Here is a 20,546-nt window from a genome sequence, read left to right on the forward strand (position 1 = left end):
ACCGGATGGGTTTTGGGGGGTGAGTTAGTATTTGGAGATCATGCACTAATTGGTGGCGTAAGGTAGTTCATAGGTTCAAGAGATTCATTGTTTTGCAGTATTAAACTTCCTTGAATGTAATCTCACCTTGTCCACATTTAAGCCTTTCTGCCTCTTTTCTGCCAACTCAAACAAGCTTCTCATTTCCTTCCCACTCAAAAAGGAAACTCACGGGAGCTTAATGTCATCTGCAAATTGGAAATGTCACTGAATACTTCCTCTTCTGAATCATTATTATAACGTGAAAATCACGCATTTCCAGCACCAGTCATAAGAGAACACTACTGTTTAACTCCACTTCATGTAATGTAGCGTTTTCCTTGGTGCCCTGTGTCTGAGTCGGCCTGCTGTCTGTGGAAAGGCTGCTCTGAATCCACCATTCACCTTGCCTGTATTTCAGCAAGTCACAGTGTAGCTAAGGTTTCCTGATGCAATAAAAGAAAAGAAAATAAAGCAATGCAAAACAAAATAATTTTTATCCTAAACTGCTGTCAAAGGCCTTTGACAATCTAATAAATTTATCTGTAGTTTTACTTTCATCCACATCCATGTCTCCTCCCTCAGAGAGTTGATAATAAATTAGTCAGCCATAGTTGTTCTTTGAAATTTTACTATTTTTCTCTTATTACTGTGCAAAGTATTCAGGAATTCTACTACTCACACACAAAAATTTGTAACCTCCAAGTTTGTAGTTTTGAGGTACACTCATGGGATCCTTCTTATGAATGAGGTCATCTTGCCAGTTCTTAAACAAGTTAAAAAAATATATAGCTAATAGTTTCCTAATTTTAGCTTTGAGCCAAAGTGAGATGCAACAGGGAAATGGGACAAGGGTCATGCCATTGTAAAATCCATTTAGCCTGCAAAAAAAGCCCAGTGTATTCTCTAACTTAATCTATATGCTGTTCTTCTTCTTCCAGCCCCTAAATCAATTAAATAACTTTGTAACCAGGGCAGGAGATAGACCTCCAAAGTGTAAATTAACCTACATGGATAAAGAATGATGAGATCTGGACCAATACAGTCACCTAAATAACCCTATTACCAAGATTAAACTTCAAAGAAATTATGAATCACCTGTATACCTCATGCTTTATGCTGACCCCCGATCAAAAGGCCCTATAAAACCCCAAACCCTAAACCCTTCAGCACGCCTCCTGAGGTCACCTGCACTCCCACCTGACCATATACTGTCTTAGAGCAAATGCACTTGTTGCATAATAAGCAACTGCATTTGTCTCTGAACGCTTCTCCATGATAAAGACAGGACCTCTCTGACCTCCTCCTCCAGTGGTTAATGTCTTTGCTGCTTTGCTATTTCACGCAGCTTTCTAGTCTTAACACAATCCTTTTCTCTCTCCTTGTTTTATTTCAGACCAGTAGAGAAATGGAAGTTCTCAGAACACAATCTCACTCTATCCGGTGCTCTGTGGCTCCCCCAAATCCTGGGGTGGTGGGGGCTTAACCCCTATGGCATGCAGATCCAAGTGGGCACTGGATGCCAGGTGACCCTGGCTTCAGGAGTTGGCAAGGGACCTGCCCTGTGCCGAGCAGGAGGTCAGTGAGCCTCCCTTTCCTCCGTCTGCTCTTCCGTGCTCTCTGCTGCCTTGCAGGGCTGCTGCCATTCACTACCACTCTGGCTTTAATGAATTCCTTTCCTACCTACACTTGCTGGACCTGTTTGAGAAGTCTTTCTCAATTAGTCAAGAACCCTCCCCTGTCTGGGTTCAGGTTTCACCTAGTGCACACGGAGAGACCTCTCCAGACGCATCTGCCCAACAACAAAAGGACCAGAGCAAACAACTCACAAAAGAGAAAATCCAAAGATAAACACTTAAAAATGTAATTAATATTCAAAGAATGTAAATACAAATAGATTTTTTTTTTAATGCACAAATTAATTGAATGTGGAGAAAATGGGAATTTCTGACCAGGATTCCTGCCTGGCCTTAATAGTGTCCCTTATATATATGTGATAAGAGCCTGTTTGCACATCTATAGGATGTTTACTGGCACCAGAGCCACTGGTCAGTCACTTGAGTAGGCCCAGGGGAGGGGTGGAGAGAAAACACCCATCCCCCTCCTCTCCCTGTGCTCCTGGTACGCGATTGGTAGATGTCCCCCAATCACTAGGACCTCCCCACAGGGTTCCTCCTGGAGCCAGGGGTGGGGAAGCAGAGGGCCAAAGAGAGAGGGTGGAAAGCTCAGTGGGGAGGTGTGAGGAGGGGGAGCCGTGGAGCCACACTGCTCCTGGAGGACTGAGCCCGAGGGCGGGGGCAGGGAGTGAGGAGAGAAGGGAGGAGGCTGGCAAGGGAGCCAGGCCAGACCAGACACTGGGGCCTACTGCCGTGAGAGTGAGGTCCCTTTAAAACCCATCTTCCTGCCCTTGCCTTTCTTCAGTCTTATTGAACTCATTAGGAACTTGCCCTGGGCGGGGAACCCCTTCCTTCCAGAGCAGCATAGAAGTTGGAAAAAATAGATAAAAGATTAGCAATTCAGGCACGAATGCCATGTTTTGACTTTCTCCTATATAGGTTGATATAAGAATACATATAGATTACCTTTTGGAAAACAATGTTTGCAATAAGTGTGTTAAGAGGTACAAAAAAATCTATAGTATGTAACAAAGACACAAATTATAGTGCAGAGTCAACTCTAAACTTTTATTCTGGACTTACAAAACGTAAAACTTCTGAAGCATTTGAGAACTTTGCAGCAACTACATACCAGTGTGGGCAAGTTCTCCATTAATTCAAAACATATACATTAGCACTAATAACAAGACATAATGTTAGAAGCCATTTTTTTTCTCACAAAATAATTGTGACCTGTAGGTGAAGCAATACAGTTCAGTGAAGGAACATGGATCTGGGACAGAATATCGAATTGAAAAACAAAACTAAATTAGTAATCGAATAATTCACAACATGTGCCTAAGCAGATGACCTAAATACTGATATCCTGTATAAGTTAGAATACTTTGATTGCGTAACAAAAATTTGATTTTGCGAGCCTGGCATCATTAGTGAAGCTGCAAACAAGTGTTCCTGCGTAGTGAGTGATGAATGTGAATTCGTAGGCTGGGTGAGTGTCTGGTACAGAGAGGCTCCTCAAGAGACTCTTTGGAAGCTCAAAAAATTCTCTAGCTTGAAGCCAGCTGAGTTGCAGGGACTTCTTGGGTTTTGTCATTTTGCCAAAGAAGCCAGTCTGCTTCAGGTCCACATTTGGCTTCCCTGTGGGTCTTAGAGGGCTTTATTCTATTTTATCCCAGAGGAACACGGAATTACAACTAAAATATTTGTAGGCTTGGGGGATTCAGATGACTTGGATATGGTACTTCTCTCCATTTGGTGGGTATGATTGAAGTACTTAATGTTTTTCTTGTTTTCATTGTCCATTTTGATAAAGATTTTGTTGTTTTACCACAAAAGAACTCATACAAAGGAAGCCATCCTTTTCCAATTAGCATTATCCCTGAGGACCTCTTCTTTTCCCCTTTATTGTCTATGACCTTTTCCCAATCTCTTTGGAATCCTAGCCCACATGATTCCTAGGCATTTAATAAGATGTGTTGATGCCACGGAAATGACACTGTGGTTTGAGAGAAACAAACCTGGGTTTTAATCTCCAATGTTTTGTATTGTGTGTGGCTAATGGATAAATGACTGGATTACTCAGATTTATTCTGTTTATAAAACGATTACACAAGAATGCTGGGAGGAATAAATGTATGGGAGTGTTTTGTAGATGATGTAATTCTACATAGATGGGTTATCAGCAGCATCATCAACTTTTTCAGTTTGGGGATAGAATTTCAGTGTCTTTTGCCAAATGCTACTATAAAATATTTACAAATCTCTTGGTTTTCTGAGGGTTAGAAAGTTGTTTTTTAAATTCCAACTTTCATATTTTTCCTCTAACAAATGGCCACAGATGTCTAATAGTTACCTTCTCGAAAACTGAATGACCATTTGATGGATATCTCATGCTTTGCATCTCTTGCCAGAACACTGAAATACATTGTGGGATATCTTTTTCCTAGAAATAGGATATTCCCCTTCCCCTTTTTGGAAATAGTTGGGTAAAGTCTTAATAGGAGGGAGGGATTGGACTGGGTTAAAAACATTAAGACCCTGTCGTACTGGAAGTTTGAAAAATCCATGGGATTAAAGAATGCGAAAGATCGATTAATCCAGCAGTTGATGTTAACAATATGTTGTTTACTAAGTTACATTTCACATCAAATGAGTAAGCATGTAAATATAGAAACTGTTAACTTGGGTCTGTGTTTTGAGACTGTACAAACATTTATGCTGAGATAGCCAACTTAAAAAAAGTTGTTTTGAACACCCACCAGTATAAACATCTGTTTTCCATTGACTGCCCTCCTGCTTATGTTTAGATAACTTCTTTTTTAAAGGTGAGACACTACAATCACTTGACAATTTTAATTTATTACAGTAAAAGCTTTGTAAAAGAAGAAAATTCATCCCTCAAAGAGCACACCACATGGAGGTTTAATTAGACAGTAGGTGACATTCACGTGGTTTAAATCATCAGGTGTGTGGTTTGTCTTGAGATATATTCTCCTCAAGTTTTAATAGTACTTTCATTTTATTTACTACCCTTCCCAAAAGTTTCTAAACAGTTAACTTCAAAAATAAAAAAGATTTAAGATAATATTTTTAAAGAACCTTTAAAAGAAGCCAGCATGTAAGACAGTGTTTTGTAAGACTTGTGTTATATCTCTAAGACATCACGGGACTCACTCCCTTCAGCTTCCAACTTAAGCTTTTGCTGGGGCCACAGCCCAGACTGGTTCAGTTAGAATCTCTTGGGGTGGGAATCACACATCAGCATTTTATTTGCTTCTTTTGAGTCTGCACGTCAGAGAATCTCTTTAGCTCAAACTAATTACTGGAAGAACGTAGTCTTTAAAAATCATCTCAAATGATTGTTTCTTTTGTCTGTATACACCAGAAAACAAAGTGTCAAGACAATTTAGAAGTACTGACATCTGCTGAGAGCATTAGTTTTCCCATTTTTTTTCCTGAGTTAGAAGGAAATGCTCCCTTTTCCCTTTTATATCTGATAAGAGCAGAGAAACAGCCCTTTCCCTCTTTAAATTAGAGCAGTAATTGTAAATATTCACTCTCAGTGGCTGAACTCTCCTTTCCCCTTTGATCTTTTAGAATTTCTCATCAATGGCTTGAGATAAGATACTTGTGTCTTAAGTTGTGTATGTCAAGCACCTGGTACATTTGGCCTGCATACAGTAGGTGCTCACAAAACAAACACCAGATAGCTGTGTATTATCAAGCACTTCCCTGGAAGGAGGTGTTATGGGTTCCCCCAGGGCTCCACACACTTCAGGGCCTATTGACAGTGTTTTATCGTCCTCATAGGATTCAGGATGCTAAGCATGTTAGTAATACACACTTTGTTATAATAACCTGACAAATTTGCCAGAGGCTGGCTTTTCTGTTTTACAGGTGGGGAAATGGAGATTCAGAAAAGTGTAACTGGTCCAGTGCATGTAACACCCAGTCAGTGTAAAAATGGGTTGACAATCCAGGGCTCCAGATTCATTTTCCTTTTCTTTCTCAAAACACCTTGCCACCCCATGCAGGGTGAAGGCATATGGATCAAATCCGCAGTTGACCCAAAGGATGACAGAATCACAGCTGTAAAATACTTCAACAGCTGGCATGCTGGCCACAAAAACCCAAAAGATGAAATTTGATGGGGAAAAATATAGGGTCTTAAGATTAGATTATGTAAGAAAAAAATTCTGAAGTGCAGAATTGGGAAGGGAGGGGGGGACCCAGTTTGTTTATGCAAAAAAATCCGTGACTCTGAGATAAGCATGTGATGGGCCAAAGAACAGAGCACAGCCTTAGGTCACTTTCATGGCATTAAGAGAAGTATAGCACTTTCCGGGCCCCATGTTCTCCGTTCTGGAAGTAAACCATTTGGAATTTTGTTCTCCATTTTAGCCACCGCATTTCAAGCGGGACAGTGATAACTGATGTCAATTTGGAGTAGAGTGGCTACTTTGACCCATACATCAGCTGGCGTGTTCAAGATCCAGGTCAAGCTGGCCCACCTCCTCCCTTTCCAGGACCTATGGTAAGTTTAATGACTTAAAGAAGTAGCTATTAATTCACTTGGTAACTTAATTCTCTTGGTGACTTCTGGCTCTAAGCTTCCACATCTTTAAATTGAAACGATGCAATCCCACCTGGGCTATACCTACCGTATCCTTTATGGACCCAGCTAGCTCAGGTAGCACAGCTGTTGTGAGCATTAAAGGAAATAAGGTATGCCATTAAAATTCACCTCCTGGGTACTAGGTACTCACAATGTTTGAAAAACAAAGGAAACAAACAAAACAGAAATAGACTTGAAACACAGAGAAGGGACAGTTGGTTACCAAGGAGGCAGTGTGACACAAATTAGGGGATAAGGAGGTATAAACTTCAATATATATTAATTTATAAGATAACATAGTCACAGGGATAGAAGTAGAGCATAGGAAATACAGCTCATAGTATTGTAATGTCTTTGAATGGTGATAGATGGTAACTCCACCTATCATGGTGAGCATTTAGTAATGTATATAACTGATGAATCACTAAGTTGTTCTGAAACCAAAATAATATTGTATAAAAGTATATTTCAATACAAATTTTGAGAAAACAAAATTAAAACAATAAATCTGAAATTATAGTTCTGGAAGCTAGCTTTATTACACATTATAAATGTATAGCTGTTAAACGTCTTTTTTTTTTTATAGTGCATAGATTAGTCTTTTTTTGGTGGCGGGAGAGGACTAAGTTCTGAACAATGTGAGCATGGACTCGGAGCACCCAAAACTTGGAGACAACTGTGGAGACAGGGAGAGACTCTAGTCAGGGAGATTTTTTTCCCCAAAAGGTTCCTGGAATTATTCCAAAAGTATTCCCAGTGTAATCTGAAATTCAATGGGAAACCAAGATTTATTTCTGTTCGGCTTTGTATGGTTGCCTGTGTTGTGCAGTGAGAATGAGTTGGAACAGAACGAACACAAGTAGAACTGAAATGAAAGGTGATTTGAAAAAGAGTGTCTAGGGCTAAAGTCAATTGAATTTCATAATTTTATTTAAATTTAAAACAACTTTGGCTTGAACTTGGAATGCCATGACTTAGGCAATTTTTCATTCTATGAAATCTTTTGTTACTCATTTTATGCTTACCTTTTCATTTTAAAGGCAAGGACCTTAAAACATATAAATGTATTCTATATAGAAAAAAAGCAAGTAGAGTGTTAACTTACTCAGGATAATTAATTGTTTTATATTTCCAATCGTAAGATACACTTTACAATTACGTACAGTATCAAGAATCACTCCCATTTTGTTTCAACTCATATTTTTTTCTTTATCCTACTTAATAACCTACTTGCTTAAGTAAATACTTCAGTATTTACTTACAAGGTCTGCATTTCAGATAAAAACACGGCTTGTTTTGGTATTGCTACTCCTGTGTGTTAAACAGGGAAAGATCCAGGAATATAAAGTATCTCACAGAAAGTTTCTCAAATGGTTATTTTCCCTTTAAGGAGGAGAGGGTCCAATTTATGACTATGGTAACAGGTTAAATGTGAATGTGGCAATAGGGATAAATTATTTTGAACTGATTCTAAAGAAAATAAAATTTTCCTTCCTATGAACCTTCACTCATTCTGAAGCTTTGAAATATTTAGATAAAATTTTCTTTCTCATTTTCATCTGCCTTTGTGGTCTGACTGAGCCAGGCCTTGAAGCAGACATACTGGGCTCTTGAGAAAAAGCTTGTTCCCACAGGACTGCTGGCCAGATTTTGCAGACTCAAGATGTTTGGAGAGTGTAGATAATCATCACAATTTTTGGACGCATATCTGAGGTAAACGTAAATGCCAAACCTTGAGAGTCTCATTATTAGTATGATTCAATATGAGGTATTTCTGTTCTTGGCTGGTTGATATAAGCTAATTATAAGATTAATTGGAATTTAACTGAAAATACAAAGTAATGCATGTTAGTTTTTAAAGTATCACAGACAATTTGCTTCAGTATGCCAGACAAACAGAAAACAAATTAATATGTTTATTATCAGCTTTTCTCTGACTCTAAAGTAAATCTCTTCTACGTTTGTCTTTCCTCATGGACCGATTCTCTTTATCATTCCTCTGCTTTAGGGTGATTTATAACCATACCTTGGACATTCTTTCTAGAGATCTGGAGGCAGTCCCTGTAATTTGTTTAAAGAAAATAATCATAAGGTTCTGGGCCTGATGATTGATTTCAGATTTATCATCATCAGCTTAAAAATTATAGTTTGTCTTTTTAAGCAATATTTTTGGTTACTCTAAAACAGTCTTATTATCGAATATTCTATCAAGTAGAAAAAAATTATCACATAGTTCCACAACCATACATATTTGTGAATATACATATCAATAAATCTCATGACTACAAGCAGTCACTAATACTATATTATTTTCCTTTTTCTTCATGCTGTGAATCAGGGGTATGAGGTAAGAGGGATACTATTTTAGAAATAAGAGTTGCAGCTGCATCCAGGGAGAGACTTTGTTGGAAACCTCTTGGTGTCCAATGACGTAAAGACTTCAGTGGAGGGGAACACTGCACAGAGGGAAAAAAAACTGGAGCTTCCACTGCAATCTGGGAGAGAAGGGAGGCTGAGAGGTGGGGGTGGATTGGAGAGAGAGGCGAGAGCAAGGCGGGGAGAGGAAGGGTCGGGGGTGTGTCCAGGGACTGCATGGTGGCCGCGGACAGTTTCTGTGGAGCGCTGCCGTCTCATGACGACACTGGGCTCCCCAGGTAACCTACCCTCCGAGCCCACTTAGACACGTGGGCATTCCTGTGGTCCCTCATCTCTCATCTGTCTCCTTTCACACCATTTTCACGATAATGAAGATTGTTAGGCTCATAAATGTGAATGAAAAAATTTTAAATGTGATAATGAAAATTTTAAAGAGATCCTGATTTTTCAAATCCAAGTCCACTCAGTGCAGCAGAGTAGCAGCATGTAAAGAACTGGGGCCCAGTCTGCAAGGAAGGAAATTGCAGAAATCCTGGGGCATGTTTTGCACTTTCATAAACAGTGATACTGGCAAGAATAGGAGTGACAATTGTATCTGTATCTAGACAGGCAGGAAAGTCGGTTACAAATGTCCATATTGTCCATTTCCTCCCCACAATCTCAGGTTTATGGAGGGAATGGTCCTAATCCTTGAACCCCTCTGACACCTACAGAGCTTTACCGTCAAAGAGTGTTCTGTCAACGTTCATCACGTGAGTAATGTATTCCAGATTCATGTGACAGACATTCAATAACAACATGAGAGAGAAAAGGCAGAAGCCGCACTTGCATTAAGTATCTAGTTTAGTGAGAAGGTTGAGATTATTGATTAAAATGCTCGGCTTTGAGTGTTTGAGATCTTAATTAGCTACCTGCCTTTATTGCCCACTGCAGTGGATGAATTAGTGCTCCCTATTGTTACTCCTTCTCCATCAAATTTTCAAACACTCACTATTCTGGAAAGTAAGTCATCATCAGGGTTTCTTCCAACGCTTTACAGTTTGTAATCATTCTTACCCAGAACCTGAGGGCCGCAGCGAAGTGATGGAATAAGATGTTGAAGTTGGCACCAGGTGGGCGGGTGGGGAACCTGGCTGAGCAACATGAGACCTGTCCGAAGCCTGTATGTGCACACAGAGGCCAAGTTTCATTAAAACAGAATAGAACAACGGAGCCAATATTTTAGGAGAGAAATATTATGTTTTGCGTCGATTTCTTTAAACATTTACTTCCATTTACTTATCTGGTTTGTGTGTAATTATTTTATTTAAAATTGCACCTGCAGTATTGGATTTTGTGTGTGTGTGTGTGTGTGTGTGTCTTCTATCGTCCCCTGAGGCCTTCCCCTAGAGAAGCTGTGCTTGAACTGAATCTTAGGTAGTTTTTGAAAATGAAAGGCTCAAAAATTTTATCACATTAAACTACTGTTCAGGCTTAAAAATACCAGTTCAATGTTGCAATTTCCCAGCGTGACTTTTTGGAGGGCCTTTGAATCTCCCTGTGGCAACGCGGCTCAGTGGGATCGCAAGTGGCCCGGCCCTTTCAGTGGCCATGTCCTGCTCTCCCGTGTCTGGCTCCAGCACCTGTGCTCACACACGCTGCAGGTCACAAGCCTGAAGACAGTGTCAAGCTTTGAGGGCACAGCCTGATTCTTCATGGCACCCCTGATCTTGATGTGAGGCATTTCCTCCTTGGCATTCATCTGGACTCCCCTCCTGCCTCCATTCCGACTCCCGATTCCGACCCTGACCCTGTGGTCCCACCCCTCCTACAGCGGTGCACCTGCACTGTCATCACAGTTCACTCATTCCAGGATACCAGACACGAGAGAAAGTGCTTAAGTGTCCACAAGGGTGGCTAGTCTTCACGAGGACTACTGAGCAGGAGAAAATAATTTGTTGTTGTTTTAAGTCACTACGTTTGTAGTGGTATGTTATGGACCATTAAATACACAAATACCACTGCACATACATGAACCACCAATGATTATGAAATCTGCCCAATAGGCGATTAAGGGCATTGATCATCTCAGATACGTCACTAACCAGAGGTGTGTCCCTGACTGAAAGCCTCAGTTTCCTCAAATGGGAAATGGTGATACAGTGAAAAGAAAGCCTTTCCTATAGAGCTTTTGTGAGGCTTGGCTGAGAAAATGGATATAAAGTCTTTAGAAAAATGCCAGGCATCCACAATGCTCAATTAAGTGTTCATTATTTTTCTCATTTACAGAAAATGCACAAATAAGGATATTCCGGTGATGACATAAGATGTGTTCTTACACCTTCACATCAATGTGATTCTTTTATCAAATTACAAAATTGGAGTTGGTTTACCTAAAATTTCTAAAAGCAAACTATGAGAAGTGAAAAGGAGAACAGAGATGGAAAAATAATTTCTCGGCCTGGTAATTTGCTGGTGAGTAATCTAGAACTTACTTTAGCAATTGCAAATTGGTCATGCTGCCACTTCTGGATTTTAAGGATTGTGGTCATCTTCTAAGAAAGGTATGGGCAATTGGAAGGGGTGTGTGTCAGTTGTGGTCCCAACCTAGGAAGAGAGGGTGCACTGAATCCCAGATAATACAAAACGGTGCTGGTGGAGGGACCAGACTCACAGGATTGCCAGGGAATAAGGAGCCACCTTGGCGATACGTCCGCCTGGGGCTGTACAGCAGGGGGTTGCCACCCGGAAGCCCACAGGACAAGGCAGGCAGTGGCTTCCCAAATGCAGAAGACAGCACCACACTGAGTGGATACCTTCATTTGATGGGCAGCACTGGGGCAAACCCACGGGACCAGCAAAGTGCCTTGAATTCCTCTGGCCTGCCAGGGCTCTCCAGAGCTGAGCTCAACCACAGCCAGAAGGGACCTGCTGCAGTCCACCCAGGCCAGCTTCCTAGGGCAAGAGGGCTTGGGGAGGAGAGTGGGAAGAGAGTCTGTAGGGGTCTGCGGAGGACCGGCAGTCGGGATTGGGGGCATAGGCGGCCAGAGCGGACCAGTGGATCCTCACGTGTAAGGACTTGTATTTTCATAATTGTACTATAATTTTGTGCTGGCTTGGACAAAGTTGAATTTGCGAGCTTCTTTTTTATCCATTAAGGAGGACTCTGTGAAGACAGAGGGAATACAAAGGAGGTATTATCTGCGTGTCCTCTATACCTGAACTCCAAGTGATAAGAAAGAAATCTGAGAGCGTAGTCCTCTGGCAACGACACATGTCACTTCAGGAGGACTGTGGTCACGTGGTGTTGTGGCGAGCAAACAGCTCCCAGCTGGGACAAACAGAACAGCCGGTGGGTAAACTGGGAGACTAGTGCATGTAAATCTCTCTCCCTGGAGGTCTGATCGGAGGCACTGGTGCTCCCATGGTCCCTAGCACTCGACTTTCTGCAGTTCTCCTTTTCCTTTCTTCTGGAACAGATCCTGATGCCATCTGCCTCTAATTCTTCACTTTTCCTTTTTCTGACACTTCTTTGAGCCTTCATTTGCCTGTCCATAATTTCTTATCCCCTGACTTCTAGGTTTTCTGATGCTCTGTCAACCTAAGATCGGTTTATTGTATTTGGCTGACCAGACATGGCCAAGCCCGTGAGGGCTCGGGAAACACTTCCTGTCAAAAGCCTTGGTAGTTTCTTTCTTTCTTTTTTCCACCCCCTCCCCTTCGAGTAGTTTCTGATACTCGTCACCCATCATCCCATGGGCATTAAGCAGATGTGACTGGCGCGGGCGTGGTGGCATTATGTTGAATGCTGAGAGACAAACTGAGTCGTGTTTCTATAAATACATCTGAGAGGTAAGCCGGCTTTCTAGAATAAAGTGAGGCAAGAGGGCAAAAGATGCATTATGTGTAGTGAGTGGGGAGACTGCCTGGCACTGTGGGTAAGAGTGCGAGAGAAGACGAGCCTGACTCGTCCTCCAGTTTGCATCATGATTCACTCTAGTTTCATGGATGTGAGAAAATCTAACATTCCAACCAAAGCAAACTGTAATGAAACACAGGTTTTGGCTGGGTTTGCTCTTTCTCTGATTTGTCAAAATCTAAATCCAGAAAACTATCAGAGGAGAACAGAAGACACACATGAGGGACAGAAGAGAACTTGAAGGTGACGCCGTGGGGCTGAGAAGATGCCGAGACCACATACGCGTCCTCAACTGCAGGAAGCTGAGAGTTAATCTTGCACTCTGAGGAAAACATGGTTCGGGGAGCTCCTAAGTGTGGGAAGCTGAACTGTGTGCTGAAAGGTGAATGGGCTGCTTCTAGGTCTTGTTTACACACCTTTAATTTCCACACCTTTAAATTCCAAAGGGCTAAAGCCATTTTATATAGTAGACTGGATGAGCAGATGCTAAGATTTTTTTTTTTTTTGAGAGGGCATCTCTCATATTTATTGATCAAATGGTTGTTAACAACAATAAAATTCAGTATATGGGGGTCAATGGTCAATGTACAATAATTAATCCATCTCAAGTCTAATTCTCGTCAGTCTCCAATCTTCTGAAGCATAACGAACAAGTTCTTACATGGTGAACAAATTCTTACATAGTGAATAAATTCTTCCATGGTGAACAGTACAAGGGCATTCATCACAGAAACTTTCGGTTTTGATCACGCATTATGACCTATAAACAATCAGGTCAAATATGAATATTCGTTTGATTTTTGTACTTGATTTATATGTTGATCCCACATTTCTCCCTTTATTATTATTATTATTTTTATTTTTAATAAAATGCTGAAGTGGTAGGTAGATGCAAGATAAAGGTAGAAAACATAGTTTAGTGCTGTAAGAGGGCAAATGTAGATGATCAGATGATCAGGTGTGTGCCTGTGGACTAAGTATTAATCCAGGCTAGACAAGGGCAGCAAGACATCCACGGATGCAGAAGATTTCTCTCAAAGCAGAGGGGGTGAGGTTCTGAGCCTCACCTCTGTTGATCCCCAAATTCTCACCTGATGGCCCCCCTGCGACTGTGCCTGTCTTAGGTTGTTCCTCCCTTGAGGAATCTTACCCGTCTCTGGCTAACCAGTCATCTTCCGGGGCCATACAGGGAAATGTAAAGTTGGTAAGTGAGAGAGAAGCCATATTGTTTGAAAAGGTTAGCTTTTTACTTCTTTGCAGATTTATGCCCTGTGGCTTCTATGCCCAGCACTTGTCTCGAGGTATCTTTACCACCTGGAGGAATTATGATACTCGGTAAATTCGAAATGAGGCACGAATTCTATTTAAGGGTTGTAATTAGGAAGAAAGAAGAAAAGCTACAGATGTAGCATATGGAAGGAAACATGGGAGGATTGATTATTTCTTTGACATATCTTCTTGTAGAGTACCTTAAGTATGTATAGGTTTTAAACTACTAATTTGCACACACATATTAACATAATAGGAATACGGTGACATAAACAAAGCAAATCTATAATTACCATCCATCTCCAGTGAAGCCAAGAAAACCATTTAGGCACCCTAGGCATTTGTGAAAATTTGTCTATGATATGATGGATATTGTCCAACTGTACTTGAACAGTCTGAGAGAAATCAGACAAATTAAAGCAGCCCATTTCTGGGATCTGTTCACATCCCATATGTTCTTTTAACCGTAGATAGTCTATAGTCATAAGATTTTGGAGTGCTACACCTTGCACCCCTCCCAACTCTTGGTTGAGTTCCAACAGTACAGATCCGGTCAAATTCGTTGTCTCACTGTATGCACATGCCAGCCTAGACATCTCCCTCCTCATTCCTATGGCAAGTCCAGGAGACGGTGGGCTGGATGCAGCCACAACCGCAGCATCCGGATCCCTGTGGAGGCTTTTTGATGATCATCCCCCAGCACAAGTCCTCCAGAGAGTGCTGATGCCAGAAGCTCCTCCTCATATCGTTTCTTAGTTCATTTTCTGGGTATCCAAGCTAGGCCTTGATCTTCTGCATAGAAACAAACAGACCCTTTGCCCACAATTTGACATGCCCCCTATACCACTGTGCAGAACTCATTGGAGGTCTGCACACAGTAACTGCTTTTTTTTTTTTTTTTAAGAGAAAGGAATATTATCAGAAAAGAGTACCTCCATAGCTGATCATCTGACACCCTTTAAGTGATCAACATTAAGGATATTTAAAGCATGCGTTGATCTTCGATTTACCAATAGTTTTATCCTATCAAGGAGTAATCCCCCTTTTCTTTCTTTCTTTCTTTCTTTTTTTTTTTTTTAATTTTTAATCTATACTTACATGAAGAATACTATGTTTACTATGCTCTCCCCTATATCAGGTCCCCCCTAACAACCACATTACGGTTACTGTCCATCAGCTTCAGATGCTAAGATTTTAAGGTTTACAGATGAAAGGGACTACGTAAGTCATGAAAATTTTTAATTGGCAACATATGTATTACATGTATACATTATCTATTACACAGTGGCAGTGATGTTACTTTGATTTGGAGTAGAACAGCCATACCTTGTTAATGGATTCATCATTCTACCTGCATTGGTTTCTTAGGAACTGAGGGGGGAAATACAGTTCAAACACAACATTTCTCACACTGTGCTGAATCTACCGGCTGCTTTTCTGTGGAATCCATTGCTTAAGACTGATGGCATCTCTAATTTAAGGCGGGACACTGGCATTCTCCATTAACAAATAGCGAAAGAAATGGAGTGCTTAAAGCATATGCTACAGTCCCCTCCAAATATATATTTTTTTAATGTTACATATTTAAGGTATACCACAGTGATTCGATATACATGTACGTAGTGAAATGATTACAGTCAAGCCAACTCTCCTATCTCACATAGCTAACTTTTGTGATGTGTGGGGAAGCACCTAGAATCTCCTAGCAGTGTTTCTAAATATACGTATCAAGCCTGCATTTTGATTTTTGAAGTCTCTTATGATCCTTTGTATTTCTGTTATATTACTTGTAATATCTCTTCTCCCATTTCTGTTTTTAAACATTTAAGTCATCTCTTTTCCTAGCTCTGTTGATGGTTTGTCAATTTTGTTTAACTTTTCAAAAAGCCAACTCTTAGTTTCATTGATCTTTTCTTGGTTTTTTCTAGTCTCAATTTTCTTTCTTTCTTTCCTCATCTTTATTATTTCCTTCCTTTTTCTTATTTTGGGTTTAGTTCTACTTTTATAGTTCCTGGAGGTGCAAAGTTAGGTTGTTTATTTGAGATATTTCTTTTTTTCTTAATGTAGGCATTTATCACTGTAAACGTCCCTCTTAGGACTATTTTTGATTCATTCCAGAAGTGTTTTATGTTGTCTTTCCATTTTCATTTTTCTCAGTATATTTTTTATTTCCTTGTGATGTCTTCCTCGACCCATTACTTGTTCAGGAACATGTCATTTAATCTTTGCATATTTGTGAGTTTTCCTCCTATTATTCATTACTAAATTCATATCATTCAGGTCAAAAGAATATCTGATACTTCAGTCTTTTTAAATGTGTTCAGATTTATTTTGTGGCCTTTCATTATTTTTTATGGGTTCTGGCTCTTTGTAGAACTTCTCATTTTTTTCATGCATTGTTTTCCTGATTTTGTTTAGCTGACTATATATGTTCCCTTATAGTTCCCTGAGCTTCTTTCTGATGCCCAAATAATTTTTTGTCAAATATTAGGACCTAGGAGAGAAATGAATTGGTAAAGACATTAATGGCACTGAGTGTGTACAACTGAGTAGCACATGTGCAGTAAATTAAGCTCATACCTGAGGCAAGTCGGGATTTTCCAAGAGAGCTTCCCTGGTCACACACATACCCCTTGCCCCCAGACTCCCCACACCACGTGGCCCCTAATGAATTCTACAGCGAGCTGAGGAGTATCTGTCATTTTAATGTGTGTATTAATTTTTGATGTTAAAAATGTATTGTCCAAAAATCGATTCGATTTCTTGAGTATTGATACTTCCCTCTTAGTAGCTGAGGAATAACTTAAATAAGTTAAAATTATTTATTTGGTAAACAACTACCTTATTGTATTTTTAAATAGCCTTTTGTAGAAAAGGCCTCTCAGAAATCAGTTGAACTAACACATTGTGGTGATGTTGGGGCCTGTTCCCCCTTCACTTGAGGCAGCGATGATTTGTTCTTTTTCGAGCACAGAATGAGTCCATGTATCGGGATTCTGTCCAACATAATGCCAACGCATTCTTAATTAAAGTGCTGGCCACTAAACGTAAGAATCAAACAGTACCAGGCTGGATGACAAATCTTGCCTGTTACGTTCTCCTTGGGATTACTGCTCTGTTTGTGAGAGGGAGAGACGGGCTCAACAGTGGTGGCAGAGCAGGTCAGAGGGCACGCCCTCACGAAGGACAGCAGCCGAGGCTGCCGCCCAGCTGCTGGTTCTCCGCCAGTCAACACCTCAGATGGGCTGGGGGTGAGCACGCTGTGAGGTCTTCTCAGGGGGACCAGTGAATTGCTGATCATGGCTCTTTTATTCCCCAAGGTTCTTAACATTGTCTGGGGCAAGTGAAGGAAGCCACTCGTAGGCATTTGGCTTTTAGAGAAATAACGGCTATAGGCACACGTTGTTTTATTCTGCTTCACAGATAACGGCGTTTCTTACAAACTGAAGGTCTATGGCAGCCCTGCATGAGCAAGTCTGCCGGCACCATTTTTCCAACAGTGTTTGCACACTTCATGTGTCTGTGTCACATTTTGGTGGTTCTCATGATATGTCAAATTTTTCATGGTTATTATATTTGTATGGCCAGTGACTGTGACTCACTAAAAGCTCATATGATGGTTAGTATTTTTTAGCAATAAAGTATTTTTTAAGGTATGCAATTTTTTAGACATAATGCTATTGCACACTTAATAGACTATAGCATAAAGATGACTTTTATATGCACTGGGAAACCAGAACTTCACTTGACTCGCTTTGTTGTGTATTTGCCTTACAGTGGTACCTGGAACCAAGCCCGCAATGTCTCTGAGGCTCGCCTGCACTGTGTCCATGTTCCAGCAGAGAGCGGGGTTCCCCTAACTTTGTTCTGTGAGAAAAAAGTTCCACTTGCAATTAGAGTCTTCTGCCAGGAGAGGCTTTTGATTGGGTTTCTCTATCAGTGGTTGAGGGACTAGCAGCTTGCTCCTATCCTAGCAGATACTAACTATGATACTATTTCTTGGCTCAGACAAATTAAAATTAAATAGGAAAGAATTATTTCTATAGCTATATGTCATCTGAACACACCAGCTGGTAGAAAATGTTTGCATCTTGGTCAGCACCGGTAAGCTGTATCAATTTTCGGACTTATAACTGTATTTGCTTCAGTTGTATTTTTAAAGTAACTTCTTCTAACCGTTAAAAGAATGCAGTGCCTGAGAGGAGTTCTTGAATTGCAGTAATTATGCCTGAGCAAATTCAGTGATGTGTTATGTGGTTGCCCTGAAGCAAATGAAGACATGTCAAGAATTACTTAAAGTAACTTACAGAAGAGATTTGAGGCACTGTGCAGTTTTGACTGTGAAGGTATCCAAAATTCAGAGTCAAATACTTTCAAAACAACTGTTCACAGTAATTTGCATAACAGTACATTGAACTTCCAAAAAGCACATCTTTTCCCTTGAGAGCTTTGTTGTATGGTATAATACTTAGTGGGAAGAAATACAAAATCAAAGCCAATTTATTTAGCTGGGGGAAAAGCCTGCATTTGTTACTCGGATTATATTTAGAGTTTTCTTCCTGCTGACATTATTGGAATACAAAAACAGAGAGTGGTTGAAGTGCAGGGGAACCGCTTTCCATTGGCGTTAGCAAATATTTAACAAGGAGCCATAAGACTAATGCAGGAAAATTGCTCAACAATTTGAAAAGCAGCAAGAAAACAACAGTCAAAGAGACCTGAATTTTGGAACGCTTTGCAAGTTGACAGTAATCCATAATAAGGCTGACCTTCACAGCTTTGAGGTTTAGAAAGAAGATGGGAGATAATTAATTACAGAGGGGAGGGGTAGAGATGGAAAGAAATGACTTTGGCTTTGATCCCATCCCCTGGAGCAGTGAAGGAACGGAAGGCTAAGTGAGGTAGAAGTTCCTAGAAAATGACGAGAGACAGAGACCAGGGGACAGTAACCCATGTGTCCACCGCAGCCTTGGTGATGATTCTGAGCCCGACACCCTAAAGGGCTCACTGTCCAAACAGGGTCAGAAATACCTTTCAAGATATATTACATTCCTTATAAATTATTTGTTTAGCATATAGTGTTAAAATGTTCCCTCTCCATAAGCTCTACACCATAGTGAATACTTAGGAATACAAAAGAAAATTATGGTCTGAAGATTTTAAAGAAAAGAAACAGAGTCAAAGATTTTTCAAGGAGGTAGAATGTAGGGAGTCTGTGTCAAATCAATGACAATAATCAATAGAAGTGAACACTTTATAATAATAATTAACTTTATAATAAACCTAATATTTATTAAGATATTACTATGTGCCTGGCACAGTTTTGAACTCTTTCTCTGTGTCGATTGACTTAACACTCCTAATAACACTACAGGTAGGTACTTTTACTATTGCCAATTTACTTACAAGGAAACTGAGGCACTGGACGGTTAAATAATTCATCAAGGGGACCTGACTCATCAGTGGTAGAGCCAAGATTCACGCTCTTCTCCAGAATCTATATTATCTGCCACTAGGCTCCTCTGCCATTTGTTCCACAAGCATATCTATTTTTAATACCTAGCATATTTTTAACTCTAAGGGGACTCTTTGTGATTACCTCCATTTCTTAGGAAAGTTTATGTTGGTGTTTGTTTACTGATTGGCTTTCTTGTCAAGCCCAGAGACTCGGCCAGGGAGATGTGAAGTCAGTGCAATGGGGAATCAATTCGGTATTATAATGCACTTACGGTCCTTCAGAGCTGGCACCAGGGACTGTCACCGTCAGCTAACATTTCTGACCACAGTGATACTCCGCATTCCCCTTGAATATCAAGCCGGCATCTTGATTCAAGGAGCGACTTTACTGTGGACAGTGGAATGGGCCTGTCACATCATGTGCCCTGGGCTGACCAAGAACAGGTGATAAGTCAGCTGTTGTCACTCTAGGATGTTCAAATCACTAAACAACAACTCCACAAAACAGAGGCAATATTTCCTGGGTTCTCTGATACTGAGTTATCCCATTTCATTCACTGAAACAGATTCTCTAGAAGCTGATTCAATATTTCCATTAATGATGGCTTTTGGCATTTAAAGTATTATAGCAGTGTAGCTAATTTTCAATGAGAATTACAAGTGGGTAGGTATTGGCTGGATATTGGTTGAGAAAGAATGGAAAGATTAGGAAAGAGGACAAAACATCATTATAGGTCATATCCATTGTAATGTATTAACTCACAGAAATCATTTGTGTGGAGGAATCAGAGATAAAGGTATCTCTTCATTTCAATGAAAATAAAGTGCCACTCTGTTGCTTTTTATCTTTTGGTTTCTAGTCCAGTGGCAGTTTAATGTCCTAGGGAATATTTACTGGTCTCTGTTAAATATAAGAGACTTATTTTTTCATTTTTATGCAAATATATGGAGAAAGAAAAATAAAAAGATTTAAAAAGAAATGAGAGAAAATGATTAAAGAATGAGAAGATAGGAAACTACAAAATTAAGTGGTGTTTCCTTTGGATTCTGCCCCATTTTGCTTGCTCTCATCACCCACATATGATGATGGGAGGGGAGGCAGGTGGGCTGGTGAGGAGGTTGAGTACCTCTAGATAATCTTCAGACTTTCACTAGGTCCAAGAGGTAGCACTTGTGCATGTATGTGTGTGTCTAAACATAGACATCTTTTCTTAAGAATGATAGACTTGTACAAATTTTGTACCCTCTGAAGTCAATAAATTGTGTAGACTACACCATTAAAAGATCTTTGGCACAA

The 20,546-nt window shown here is 40.3% G+C and overlaps 1 protein-coding gene and 1 long non-coding RNA gene across 7 annotated transcripts in view; one reads left to right on the forward strand and one right to left on the reverse strand.

Annotated features, from left to right (window-relative positions):
• The window catches only part of PALLD (palladin, cytoskeletal associated protein), a 310,939-nt gene that overhangs the window by 268,487 nt on the left and 21,906 nt on the right, over positions 1-20,546 (reverse strand). The window lies entirely within an intron of this gene.
• Positions 10,869-18,105, forward strand: LOC140848574 (uncharacterized). Of its 2 annotated transcripts, XR_012129694.1 has the most exons (4): positions 10,869-11,079; positions 11,764-12,456; positions 12,712-12,905; positions 17,570-18,105. It is a non-coding gene; the product is annotated as an uncharacterized lncRNA (long non-coding RNA). The 2 variants fall into 2 exon arrangements; XR_012129693.1 differs by having other exon boundaries at positions 11,764-12,905.

This window comes from Manis javanica, chromosome 3 (genome assembly GCF_040802235.1).
Source record: "Manis javanica isolate MJ-LG chromosome 3, MJ_LKY, whole genome shotgun sequence".
Lineage (NCBI taxonomy): Eukaryota > Metazoa > Chordata > Mammalia > Pholidota > Manidae > Manis > Manis javanica.